We start from the raw sequence: 5,894 nt of genomic DNA, 5'->3' as shown, positions 1-5,894 counted from the left end.
CAAACTCAAAAATAATACTTTATTATTTAATCACCAAAAGTCAATTACATTTACTTTGTAACAAGTTTCTGAACTAGACTAATCTAACTACTAAAACTAATATCATCTTTCAGCCCTATGCTCCGAGCATGCTGGATATGCTTAGCCCTACTCAGACCCTTTATGAGGGGGTCTGCTGGTTTATCTTCAGATGATACCCTCTTTACAACAAGATGGCCTTCTTCTACTCTATGCCTGATGAAATGGTACTTTCCGTTGATATGTCTGGTCTTACCATGGTCTCTGGGTTCCTTAGTTAAGGCAACCGCTCCCTCATTATTGCAGAACAGTTCCATGGGCTCCTCAATGGTTGGAACTAATGGGTTTGAGCAATAAGAACTTTCCTATGTGCACATGCAAACCCTAATTGCTTGGATCTAGGTTTCTCTAATTGAACATGCATGTATCCAAGACTTTCATTCATAGATCTAGTGTAAACAAACAATTCATAGCATATGAAAAACAGATCTAGAAGAATACCTTGAGTTGCTTGTTTGATACTTCTTTTTCTTGGAGCTTAGAGTCACAATTGTCACTCCTCTAATGGCTTACAAACACCAACTAGCAAGAATATGATTTGAGAGAGAGGAAGGAGGGTGAGAAATCAGCCCTAGGGTTTCTTGCCTTGCATGAGTGCTGATTTCCCTCACCCTAGGGGTCTATTTATACTATGGGATACTAGGGTTTCACCTTTAACCCTAATTGAATAGCTTAGGCCCTAAGAAATCCAAGATCCTCCTAGATATTAGACTTGGACAAATTTAAGTTTCCTAAACCCTAAATTTCGTCCACCCCATTATCTATAAGGATACATAGCCCAAAACACAACTATCACACATTTGACAGTTTATGCCCCTTTATTCAATTAACCTCTTTAAGTCACCAAATTAATTCTTAATTAATATATGACTTATATTAATCAAATAACATTATCAATCCTTTAATATATTATTCTCATAATATATTAACAATAATATTGCTTCTCTCTTAACAAATCATCCTGTTAAGTTGCTATGGTGAAGGCAACCCAAAAGGACCATGCACAACCAGGTCAAGTACTTACCAAATATAGTTACAGCCTTAGACACTAATCCAATAGGAACAACTCTGAGATCCCCGATGAAGTTCCTTAACCAAGCTGCTTCTTTAGACGCTTCACTCGCTGCTATGTACTCTGATTCACAAGTAGAATCAACCACCGTATCTTGCTTGGAACTTTTCCAAGTAACCGCTCCTCCATTCAGTAGAAATACCCATCCGGATTAAGAATGGAAGTTATCTCTATCTGTTTGAAAGTTGGCATCACTATAACCATCTACTCTCAAAGTATCATTGCCACCAAGTACAAGGACCCAGTCCTTCGTTCTTTGCAAATACTTGAGTATATTCTTTACTGCTATCTAATGAGCTCTACCTCGGTTTCCCTGATATCGACTGACCATGCTCAAAGCAAAGGCCACATCATGGCGAGTACATGTCATAGTGTACATGATCGATCCGACAGTGGAAGCATAAGGTACATGACTCATGTCAGCTATTTCCTCATATGTACTAGAGCATTGACTCTTACTCAATTTTGTGTTGCTCTGGATAGGTATCTCTCCCTTCTTGGAATTTTCCATACTAAACCTCTTTAGTACCTTATCCAAGTATGTGCTATAACTAAGTCCAATTAGTATCTTGTTTCTATCTCTCAATATCCTAATCTCAAGAATATAAGCAGCTTCTCCAAGGTCTTTCATGGAAAAACACTTACCAAGCCAAGACTTAACTCCGTTCAAGGTTGGAATGTCGTTACCAATGAGTAATATGTCATCGACATATATCACTAGAAAAGTTACTATACTCCCACTAGCCTTGATATACACATAAAACTCATCTTCACTTCTAGAGAAACCAAAATCTTTGACTTTCTCATGGAAGCAAAGATTCCAGCTGCGAGATGCTTGTTTCAATCCATAAATGGATTTCTCAATCTTACACACTCTATTGGGAGACTTTGCATCAACAAATCCCTCTTACTGATTCATGTAAACATCCTCAGCCAACTTCCCGTTAAGGAAAGAAGTCTTGACATCCATCTGCCAGATTTCATAGTCATGAAAGGCAGCTATGGCGAGCAATATCATGATATATTTAATCTTGGCTATCGGTGAGAATGTTTCATCATAGTCAACCCCTGGGGTTTGTGTGAAACCTTTCACAACTAGTCTAGCCTTGAATGTGTGTACATTCCCATCCATGTTTGTCTTCTTCTTGAAGATCCATTTGCACCCAATTGTCTTACGACCCGGTGCATTATCAACCAAATTCCAAACTTGGTTGTCATACATGGACTTTATCTCATTTTCCATTGCCTCTTTCCATTTGGAAGCCTCTGAGCCTGCCATTGCTTCCTTATAAGATACTGGTTTATCTAAATTCACCAGTGGCCTATCACTGATGAATGTGTCACCGTCTGAAGTAATATGAAAACCATACAACTCAGGTGGCACACTCACCCTAGTGGATCTTCGAAAAGGTAATGATTTATCAACTGGTTCAACAGGAACTGTTTCCTCTAGTTGAGTGCTAGTGTCATCTAAGGTTCCTTCATTAGTTGACTCTTGAATCTCTTCAAGGTCGATGGTACTTCCGCTTTCCTCTTTGAATATGAGCTCTCTTTCTAGAAAGACTCCTCTTCGTGCTACAAAAACCACGTTATCACTAGGTCTGTAGAACAAATATCCAAAAGACTGTTTTGGGTAAGCAATGAAAACACATTTCTCACTTCTTGCTGCTAGCTTGTTGTGAGTCTCTCGTCTTACGAAAGCTTCACAACCCCAGACTTTAATATGTGCTAACGAGGGAACTTTCCCTGTCCACATTTCGTGAGGTGTTTTGGCAACCTTCTTTGTTGGGACAAGATTTAGGATGTGGGCGGCTGTTTCTAAGGCATAGCCCCAGAAATGAACTGGAAGTGGAGCATGACTCATCATAGAACAAACCATGTCTAACAAGGTTCTATTACGCCTCTCGGCCATACCATTTAACGGTGGTGTCCTAGGAGTAGTCAATTATGAGACTATCTCACATTCCTTTAGATAGTCGTTGAACTCAATGCTAAGATACTCTCCGCCTCTATCGGATCTAAGTATCTTTATTTTCCTGCCTAATTGATTTTCGACCTCATGTTTAAACTCTTTGAACTTTTCAAAGGTTTCTGACTTATGTTTGATTAAGTATACACAACCATATCTACTATATGTTGGATTAGTGTCTAAGTCCATAACTATTTTGGTATGTACTTGAACCGATGGTGCATGGTCCTTTTGGGTTGCCTTCACCAAAGCAACTTGATTAGAGAAATAAATAGAGAGAGAGGTTATTATGATTTATTAATATGTTATAAGAATAATATATTAAAGGAGAAATCATATTTGTTTAATTAATATTGGTCAATAATTAATTAGGAATTAATTTTGTGATCAAGTGTAATTAATTAAACTAGAGGGGCTGAATTGTAATTATGTGATAGTTACAAAATAAGGTAAGGATTATCCTAAGTATAGGATGGACGAATTTAAGGTGATAATACCTTAGAATTCGACTATGATAAGGATTCAAGGATTATCTTATGGGTTGCTTGGTAAGCAAGCAACTAGATAAGGATAATGACTGAAACCCTATCTGTACACCTATATAAACCCCCTTGGCTTATGAATTCGTGTAAGACCTTCCCAAGGCTTCTTAGGAATGAATTCAATACGTCATCTCTCTCCTCATATCTTCTCCATTTGCTCTTGGTGTTTGTAAGCCTTTAGAGGAGTGATAATTGTGACTCTAAGCCTTCCAAAGTCAACACAAGGAGATTTGGGATTGTTATTGCTACATAACAATCAAGGTAACATTATAAACCTATTCTTATGTTAATATGATCACTTGAATGCTAGAATTAGGGTTTATAGTCTTGGATAACTTGCATGTACAATAGAGAAACCTAGATCCAAGCATTAGGGTTTATATGAGCACATAGGATGTCTTATGACCAAAACCCATCAGTGGTATCAGAGACTAGCTTGGTTTCAATTGTATTGATGCATTACATGTTCAAAAAAATTCGTTTTTTGGTGTTTTGGAGGCTGGACTCGCCGAGTCCATGCAGACTCGACGAGTCCAAGCCTGACTCGATGAGTCAACTCGTCAGATGGAGGGTATCTCGAGTTTTCTTGTTGTTTTTGCTTATGGATAGCTACCTTATCATGTTAGATCAATATTAATCCGATTATATGATATATTTGACTATAATTTTGATCTAATTGAAGATATTTATCAATTAATAAGATAATTGTTTCCTTATGTGATAATTGATTAATTATTTTGAGTAAATTGATAAATTGTTTTGCAAGAAATCATTAAATAAATCAAATATGGATAATTATGTGATTAAATGTTAATTGGAATTATTTGTTATTTGATCCTTGTTGTTATGAAAGTTTCATATTTTCCCCTTTAGGTTTTATAGTTTAAATTTGAACCCAAAAGTTTTGAAGTTTTGAAATTTAAATAGTTAAAACCCTAATGTTTTGAAAAAGGTTTCAAAACTTGCCCTCAAGTTTTGGAATTTAAATTTTTATTAATTGTTTAATTGTGATATATATTTAAATTCTAAACCCTAATGTTTTGAAATGTTTCAAAACTTACCCTCAAGTTTTGGAATTTAAAAGTTGATTAAAAGTTTAATTAGGAATGTTAAATTCTAAAACCCTAGTAATGTTTTGAAAAGTTCAAATCACACCCTTATGGTTTTATTAATTAATTAAGGTGTATAATTAATTAAGGTGTATAATTAAAAGAAGTTTAATAAATCCATAAAAGTTTTGGTTTACAATTTAATTGAATTAAAAGTATAATTGTTAAATTTGATCACCTAATATTTTAAAAGTGTAAAATGCACCCTATACTATATATAACATTAAAAGTCTAACATTATATATATGTATGAGTAATAGTCAGTCTTACCGTTAGTAGGCCTCATTCACGAAGCTGGTCTATAAGGGGTGTTTAAGGAAATTGCCTATAATATGGCGATTGAATGGGTATCCACTCTTACTCACCGCACTCTAGTGGAGGGTCGTTAGCCGAATGGGTAGGATAGGACGAAACCTTCCATTATAAGTATAATGAAATACAAAAGTAACTAAATGTTTTTACAAATTCCCAATCTTAGTTACTTAGGCAAAGTGAATTGATGCAATTCCTTGAAATTACACTTTGTGCCCTTGCGAAGACGTTAGTGGAGCATGTGTGGTTTACCGGCACACTAAATGGTTCTAAGCAAAGGTAGCAAAGGGTGACTCAATGTTTGTCATAGTTCGATGGAGCGTGTGTGGTTTACCGGCACATCGAATAGGTGACTGTAACATGTGAGGGCACCGTGTAAGTTTGCATGGTTATTCACACCCGCTTTGTGATCCTCAGCATCCCAATCACAAACAAGAGGGGCATATCGAGATTTAAACATGCCATTGAAATGTTCAATGAATCTCAAACGATCTAGGAGTTTTCATAGATTTAAAACTTAAATTTCTTTTTCATTTTTCATGGTGGAAATTAGTGAATCGTCATTCACTTACCTTCAAATATTCTGCAACTAGATTACGGCATCCCTTTTCTAGGTTGTAGCGTATTGTGTTGGGTCCTAGCCTTAGTATCTCATTTGGGTGATTTACTAAGAACTCAATCGATCAACTAACTTGAATTTATTTTCTCCCGTTTTGTAGATGTCAAAGTTCGACAACCATGGTTTTCCCAAATCCCGTGGAACAAGCATTCCACATGAAGATGGTATTCCACGATTCGATCGAGGAACAAGA

Source organism: Lactuca saligna, chromosome 9, assembly GCF_052625555.1.
Source record: "Lactuca saligna cultivar CGN05327 chromosome 9, ASM5262555v1, whole genome shotgun sequence".
In the NCBI taxonomy this organism is placed as follows: Eukaryota; Viridiplantae; Streptophyta; class Magnoliopsida; order Asterales; family Asteraceae; genus Lactuca; species Lactuca saligna.
This window is presented reverse-complemented; position numbering follows the sequence as displayed.